This window comes from Notolepis coatsorum (genome assembly GCF_963971535.1).
Source record: "Notolepis coatsorum genome assembly, chromosome: 2".
Taxonomy (NCBI): domain Eukaryota; kingdom Metazoa; phylum Chordata; class Actinopteri; order Aulopiformes; family Paralepididae; genus Notolepis; species Notolepis coatsorum.
In genome coordinates, this window is record NC_140166.1 from 161,619,301 (window position 1) to 161,628,580 (window position 9,280).

Genomic DNA, 9,280 nt, shown 5'->3' on the forward strand with positions numbered 1-9,280 from the left:
TAGTGTGGAGGCTACAACCCTGAAGACAATGGCCATTGTGTTACAGATACAGTAGGAGCGCCAACAACTACCATAAAACCTTGTGCACATGATTCTGTGAAAAGCACACGTTGAACTGTCCGAGAGTAGAGTAGAGATCCTTTAATAATCCAGAGGGAAATTCCGAGGAAGCAGCAAGCGCTCTTTCCCCCAAAAATTACCAATTTATTTTTGTCTAATGCAGCGTCAAAATATGATATTGTGTCTTATTTGTCTTATTTTGACGGTATAATGATATTTGACAGTATTTGTTTTTTTCCAGTGCAAAGTACAGTGTGAGTTAGCATTCTGGTGCTTTGTAATATAATAGTCACGGTGCTTTTTCATTCAAAAAGGTATATTTTAATCCTGTTTTTGCCCCCAAATATTTACAATACAACTTTGTTTATACAATGTATATGTAAAATGTATATGTATAATTTTACAACTTGTATATATCATTAACACTATCAGTGCCGGCCGTGTTTACCTTTTTACCCTCTTGAATGCCATCATCCACTTCAATGTTAGCGTTAAAAACGCATAATCTATGTTTTAAATTATGGCTATGTGTCTAATCTGCCCGTCGCTTATCAATGACTTGTTTGCAGTCAACATTGTCGAAACGGATTGTTTTTTAATCGGTTCATATCCTTTTTATAGCATTTCGAAAAGCTATCGTTCTCTCAAAAATGTCCGGGAAAATAGAAAGATTCCCCCATAATCGGCATTTATTGGAATATTCTCGAATACACTAGACACGTTGTCATTTGTCGGCCTATTTATGAATCGTTTTCAAATAAGCGCTAGATTATCGATAGTATATGTGTACTTATGCACGCTATAGAGGCGGGCTGAAAAATCGATTACCTCATTTCCTCAAGATCACACACACACACACATACACACACACGGCACATGCTGATATCTCAGTGAATACAGCTCTGATTACCCCAAGACTGGTAACATAGACTCCTTACCTTAGATCAGATGTTCTCCAAAAAGATTATTCCAATTCCTGATCGCCATTCCAAATATCGATCACGTTTATTGATTGATTATTGGCTGCTGTAAATATATATTCCACGCTGCATTCCAACTCGCGATCACTTCCATGTTCATCAGACGGCTCGCCAGCATAATGGAGCCAGTTGGCTCCACCTCCACAGATCCAGCAGTATAATCGAATGACCTGCAGTTACACAGGGATAGACGATAGGGGGCGGTATTTTCCCATCTGAGCTCCTAGAGGGTCTGCTGTACCAACGGGAGACTCGGTTGATGAAATATGAATTCAGATCGCTAATAAAAAAATCAAACGACAATACACGTCGTCGGCGCTCAACGGGGGGTCTGATAAGACGACAATACACGTCGTCGGCATTCAAAGTGTTAACGATGGTATAGTAAATATACCACGGTAACGGTATTCGGTAAAGCTATAGCCCTCGTCTGATGTGATGAGCTTGCCCTTTCTGCCGTGGGCCTGGTGTAATAGCAGGAGAAGCCGATAAGGCAGCCAGGGGAGGTGTTGCTCCTCCTGACACCGCCTTGATATGGTTTCTATTCAGCGCTTTAACACATACGCAGAAAACAATCAATACCCACCACCGCACCACAAGACATCAGGCATGCACAATAGCAAAAAGAGAGGTCTGTTTCCCTCCCAGTCAATGAATCGATTGGCTTGGTCCCCTAGACGTATACACAGTACATATTATATATTCCTCTGGACACCTTGACCAATGCTTTGGCTCTGCATTCGGCCGTCGCAAAGCAACACAATGGTGGAGAGAGCGACAGGGACACACCGGCTGGCCAACAAAAGAGAAACGGAACAATGACAACGTCACAGGAAGGAAGAACAGTAGGAAAAGACCTAACGCCAAACACACACACACATACACAAGCTGAAGCACACACAAACACACACACACACTGAAGCACACTCACACACAAACACACACACACATGCTGAAGCACACGCAAACACAAACACACTGAAGCACACGCAAACACACACACACACACACACACACACTGAAGCACACACAAACACACACACACACAAACACACTGAAGCACATGCAAACACACACACACACACATTGAAGCACACGTAAACACACACACACATTGAAGCACACGTAAACACACACACACACACTGAAGCACATGCAAACACACACACACACGCTGAAGCAAACACAAACAAACACACAAGCTGAAGCACACACAAACACACACACACAAGCTGAAGCACACACAAACACACACACACACAAGCTGAAGCACACACAAACACACAAGCTGAAGCACACACAAACACACACACACACACTGAAGCACACGTAAACACTAGGGCTGCAACTAATGACTAATTTGGTAGTCGACTAATCTGCCGATTATTTTTTCGATTAGTCGACTAATCGAAAACCAATGTAAACAACAACAAAAAAAAATTATTTATTTTTTTTTAATTACCTATCTTTGTGAAAGTGGCTTCTCAGCTCTGGTCCAGCTGAAGACAGAGCAGAGGAACAGATTGGACATTGAGCATGACCTCAGAGTTGCTTGTCTACCATCACCCCAGACTTTGAGACTCTTGTCAGGACCAAACAACAACATCATAACATGATGATCCCATAGCAAATTAAAATAATGACTCATGAAACATTTGAATTTGGATCTTTAAGCCACTTTAAATGAAAATGTATTTGAAGAACAATACAGCAATCACTCATAACAAGATAAATAAATTAAATAATACAAATTAAAGTGGAAGTGTACTTTAAATAACGTTTGTTTGCTGTGTGTGAGAGGAGTCCGTGTGTGTGTGTGTATGTGTGTGTGTCTTACTCTGATCGCTGTGTGAGTGAGAGGAGTGTGTGTACTGTGTAATTTGTGTGTGTGTCTTACTCTGATCGCTGTGTGAGTGAGAGGTGTGTACTGTGTAATTTGTGTGTGTGTCTTACTCTGATCGCTGTGTGAGTGAGAGGTGTGTACTGTGTAATTTGTGTATGTGTGTGTGTCTTACTCTGATCGCTGTGTGTGAGAGAGAGGAGTGTGAATGTGTGTGTGTCTTACTCTGATCGCTGTGTGTGAGTGAGAGGAGTGTGTATGTGTGTGTGTCTTACTCTGATCGCTGTGTGTGAGTGAGAGGAGTGTGTATGTGTGTGTGTCTTACTCTGATCGCTGTGTGTGAGTGAGAGGAGTGTGTATGTGTGTGTCTTACTCTGATCGCTGTGTGTGAGTGAGAGGAGTGCGTGTGTAATGTATTTAAGCATTACATCACACGCAGGAGTGGTTTGTGACCAATAAACCATGCCTAGGGGTGGTTGTTAGGCCCGAGGCGCAGCCGAGGGTCGTTAGACCCCCCTAGGCATGGTTTATTGGTCACAAATCACGACTGCACGTGGTGTAAAGCTTTTATACAACTGCCAGATTCATCCAACCTTATTTCTATACAATAAACACACATTAATCGAAGATTTATTGAAAAAACCATCCGCCAGAAAAAGTAGTTCCCACAACTCCATGTGGAAGCAGCTTGAAGTGCATCCAACCAAACTAACACATCCAACTGTGTATTATTGGAATGATTGAGAGAAGTTGCCTCATGTGGAAGCAGCTTGAAGTGCATCCAACCAACTAACACATCCAACTGTGTATTATTGGAATGATTGATTGAAAATTTTATTACCAGATGCAGAATGGGTACAATACAGTACGGCTCAATACACACAATTGTTAAGGGAATGCATAGGAAAAAAACGTTTTCTTCGCCCTATTTTTTTATTTATTTCTTTTAGCCTAAACTTAACCAGTTGGAAACCAGGGGTACAGTAATAAAATTAGCAATCAACCAATCAATCAATTCAATAGACCATGCTCACTTAAAACAGCGCTGCTTCTCTCTCAGTCTGACTCCCCCGCTGTTGCAGACAGGAGTGTGTGTGTGTGTGTGTGCGTGTGTGTGTGTGTGTGTGTGTCACAGTGTGTGTGTGCGTGTGTGTGTGTATGTGTGTGTGTGTGTGTGTGTGTGTGTGTGTGTGTGTGTGTGTATGTGTGTGTGTGTGTTTGTGGGTACGCCAGCGTCGGACAGTGAGAGAGAACGCTGCAGTCAGTAGCAAGAAGGAAGTAGAAATTTAAATCAATCAATTAATCTATCAATCAAACCGCGATTTTTCTTTTGTTCTAGATTGCCTCAAGACCCATCAATTACATCATCCAACATTGTTTAAAGGGCTAACACATTCCCCTTGACAGAATCGCTTCATATTTAGTCGTTTAGTCGCCATTAACATATCCATTTGTAAATATTATTGGCCACCTTCTTGTGATCCGGCGGAGTGATGTGATGTGGGTCGGTTGTGGGCGGGTCCTGGGCCAGCAGCGTGGATTGTTGCCAATAAAGACGTGTAAAATGACTGTTTCAGCCAATCAGAATCGAGAAATTTGCATGCCGTTGTATAATGTGTGTCTAGTCTGATCATCATCTCCTGCAGGGGAACAATGTTTTCAATGTCCAAAATTTGCTATGGGATCATCATGTTATGATGTTGTCTGGAACCCTGAGAAGCCACTCCAGGGCTCTACAGTGCGACCAAATTGCTCGCATATGCCCCTAAAAATATTTGTATGCGAACAGTAAAAATCAATTACGCGCACGCTGTGCGAATACAGATTATAGCCTCTCTCGTCTTTTTTTTCCTCCGCTGCGAGATCGTTAAAAAACTACAAGTCCCACATTGCACTCAAGCCAACGGTCCAATCACAGTAGAGTGAAGTGACTGGTTTCATGGGAAATAAAGCAAATGACCAATCGGAAGCTCTCATTTTTCTTGTTTACTTCCTGAAACTCCGCGATCAGGGCTCTCGTTTTCCGACACACCAACTTATTATAGTCTCTCTCTTACCAATAGCAATAGATTTTAGAACACCTAGATTTATCGATAGCAATAGTAATATAACGTTAATGCAACAAAACGAATGCCTTGCTTTGTTAATCATAACGTTGATGCAGTAGCGTATGTCGGTGTGTTGGCTGTAACGGACATGACAATAACAACGTGTACACATTAAAATTGCGATAATCTATTCTAACATTTTCAAATCGATGCAGTTGAATTTCCCCCTTAGGATCGATGCATTGTTACACCCCTACACCAAAGTCACTGGCCCACTGTGTATCTGTGTGTATAATAACTTGGCTAGCGTTATCAACAGCAGAGGTGGGCAATGGGTCCAGCAGCGCCGGAGTGCAAGCGATGTGATGTAATTGGCAGACTCGACTGTCAATCAATGGTCTACCTGACACGCAAACTCAAACAATGTTTCTGTACTGGAGGTGTGATTGATTGATTGATTGAAAACTTTATTAACAGATTGCAGAATGGGTACAATACAGTACAGCTCAATACACACAATTGTTAAGGGGATGCAGACCAGAGAGAGACTTTCGTCTTGTTTACATCAGGGTCCCCCATTTCAATTAATCAGGAAAGTGTACAGTAGGAAAGTGTACAGTATTTCAATAGGCAACCCTGAAAGGATTATTTTTCTAGAAGAGCAACACAGCCAAAACATAAGCATTGTATGCATAAAAGGGGCTAAAGTTAAGTGACTGAACCTTTTGTAGCAGTAGTTTGATTTGATAGTTTATTTGATAGGGACAGCACATGTTAATGAACATCAAGTACAAAATACAAAATGTAAACATGCAGGGTTGTAGCAAGAGCTAATTTACACACATGCACGCACAGTACAAATATACATTTATTTTTGAAAAAAAAATAAACTCTGTTACTTGAAATATTTTCACTGTGCTCCTAAATATTTTTGGGTGCTCCTAAATTTCTTTGTGTGCTCCTAAATTTTTTCATTTAGGAGCACCTGTGCCCCTAGTGAAAAAGGTTAGCGTAGAGCCCTGCACTCTCACAAAGATAGGTAGTGCAAAAAAAAAAAAAAAAATTAAATAATATTTTTTTTCTTTCTTTTTTATGACTAATCGACGCAACAATTTCTCGTCGACGATTTTTTATAATCGACGTCGTCGATTATGTCGACTAATCGTTGCAGCCCTAGTAAACACACACACACACACTGAAGCACACGCACACACAAACACACACAAACACACTGAAGCACACGCAAACACAAACACACAATGAAGCACACACAAACACACTGAAGCACACGTAAACACACACACACTGAAGCACACGCAAACACACACACACACACACACTGGAAGCACACACACCATCGCATAGAAAAAAACGTAACGTGAAAGACCCCGATTGGAGGAGAGCGAGAGAGAGAGGGCCGGAGAGGATGATGCAGAGGAAAACAGGGGAGTCAGAGTCCAAAAACGTCCTTGATGTGTCAGATGGGGGGGGGAGGGGGGGGGGGGGTAAGCTCGGTGTGAGAAGAGTGTGAGGTTGAGAGTTGATGTTACATCAGAGGCTCCGGCTGAGGAGGAGATGACAGCTGAGAGGGACCGGATCTGTCTTTGTCTACTAACTAGGGGGTGAGCAGGATGGCCCAGAGGTAGAAGAGGCAGACGGATGGCCGAAAGGTCGCCGGTTCAATCCCCGGGCACCGACAGGAGGGTGTTGTTCCGGCTGTGAGCCGGTGACCGAAGCGTGGCTGGTTGTTACATCAACGTCTCGGTCAAAAGTGCCCTTGAGAAAGGCTGTTGCTGCTTCCCGAATTCTCCACACTACATACAGTATTGTATGACATTTTCAGTAAGTGAGCTGTTAGTATGCAAATAATGTAGTGTTGTCACAATATACCAACATTTTTACTTTGATACCTGTTGTGAAGGGCCAGATTAAACCGAATATATATATTTATTTATATATATATATTTAATTGTATTTGTATATTCTCTAATATTCCCTGATATCCCTTGTATATTCCTTGTACAATATGCATTGAATATCCATTCTAGCCTACTGAACATCCCATAATAGTCTCCATTCTACTATTGGTCGAGACCTTGGTGCCAGGCTGCCATACCCCTCAGACCCAGTTCAAACGTACCGCTCGACATGTACGAACAAGTCCTAGTTCCGCGTAGGAATTTGGCTACCGCACCACTAATGGGACTATTTGTTCATAGTGCGTATATATACTGCGCTACTAAAGTAGGACTTTCTTTTCAGTCCAGTTTCTTACCCTCCAATAGAGTCACAGACGTAAAGCCTCCCCGCGACGCCACGTGTGGGAGTAAGGCCAAGTTCGCCTACCATCGGTATTGAGACATCGTGTATATTAATATTTGAATAGTCATATTTGGCACTATATCGTCGAGTTGGACGTAGTCTATTAAGCTAATAATAGTCTGTTAATATATAGTGCTTCGTGCGGTGAGAATACTACCGTAGTCAGTACCCCATCGTTTCGGGCAGAGAACTGGCTGCTTACCCAGGGTGGTTGACCCTATGTGAAGCTGCACCCGAGGAGCCCCAGAGCCGACGAGCGAGTGGACCTGTATACCGGATTATTCTACCGACGACAGCCCGCCTTCCCAGGCACGGATTATGCTTTGGATACTTTGATTATTCCATGGATAAAGACCCCCGACACTGCCGTGTGTTGGAACCCCCCCCCCCTGGAGAGGACGCAAGGTGAGGAGACGCTCTGCAAGACGAGGTCTCTTCACGTCTCTCCCCCGTGGACCGGAGAGAGCCGGCCCACAAAGAGTCCACCTGCTTTCATCTGTGGTCCAAGGATCGCCGGCGCATTGAACGGCACTACAGTGGGTTCACCTGGGATACCCTTGGCCGGACGAGGCAGCTGGATTCTACCCCCCCCCCCCTCCTACTCCTGTCGGCTTACAAGCGACCGGATTAACCCCCTCTAGTGTATCCAGCCTATAATCATTAAAGTATCATTGCTGTTATTCCTTAACTATTCCAGGTCGTATATTTACCACCTGCGCCTTCAGAGATTGGACATTCTCTATTGATATACCGACGAATACTCCTTGCCATAAAAGTGCATACTATTTCAATTCATAAATGTAATTAAGTGATTAAGTGCTTATTCTACACACCATCGCTGTGTAGGAAATAAAGACCTGTTTCTAATTCGTACATTTGTGTTGGATCCGTTTCATCTACGTGAGAGTGTTCATGATAATATATTTATGCCGTGTACTGGGTGGCCGAATATTAAGTACAAAGGTAGTGGTAGTAAGTATCATATCTAGTAATACAGTCAGGGAATTGTACCCCTCAGTTACAATTGGTCCTTCGAGCCGGAGGGTAATTAGTGTAATATTAATATAGTGTTATTAATATTGAAATGGCCTATGATGAACACTCCACGAAACGATCCTCCTAACCAACGCCCGCAGCGCGAACGACGGCTCCCTCAGTACTTAGAGGCTTACGCTGTCAGTCAACAACCTAGTCTTCTACTAACAGTAAACGCGGTAAAACTAGAAAGTAAAAGTATGTCTAACCCCAACGCCCAGACTACCCCGACCATAGAGGCCCTTACGGGCTCTAATGTAACTGACCAAGTTCACGGTGGGGACCAGTGGGAACCAGACATGACTTCACACCCCGCCAGTACTGAAGAAGTAGTCCCCGATGAGTCCCGGGAGGAATACAACGCTACCGAGAGAGAACTCGGCACGGAAGAAGACGGGGAGAGCACCGTGGAGATAGAGCTCCAAGGCTCCGCAAGGAGTACCCCGAGGGAAGGCTCCCCTATACAACCGCCTTCTCCCAGCGAGGCAGAGAGGACCCTACAGCAGGCATTCCTCGTCAGCCTGAAAGCCTCTACTGAACGCGATAGACTCCAGGGTGAACGCGATCGATTGCAGCTACAGCAACGAAGCGAAGAAGAGCACATACGCCTGGAAATAAGACGCATTCAGATGGAAGAGAATGTGGCCCGAGACCGAGCAGACAGCCAGCGAGCAGCTGCTGGTGCTCTACGGGACGCAGAGCGCGACAGACAGCAAGCGCAACTAATAGAACAGCTGATCAGACGGACAACACCCTCTCCCTCCGCCAGAGGCTCCAGGAACTCGTCTAGACACACCTCCAGGGCGGCATCCCCTAGCCGAGTAAACAACCCTGAACTTGACCAACAGACGAGGTCTATACCCCCCACAGACCACCTCCCCCCACCGGTCCAAGCGAGACCTAGCAACCGGGAAGGAGCAGCATATCCTGTGGAGAGGCTAAACCAGAGACTACAAGCACTGGATGACCTAACTGAAGACGAAGAGGAAGAGGAG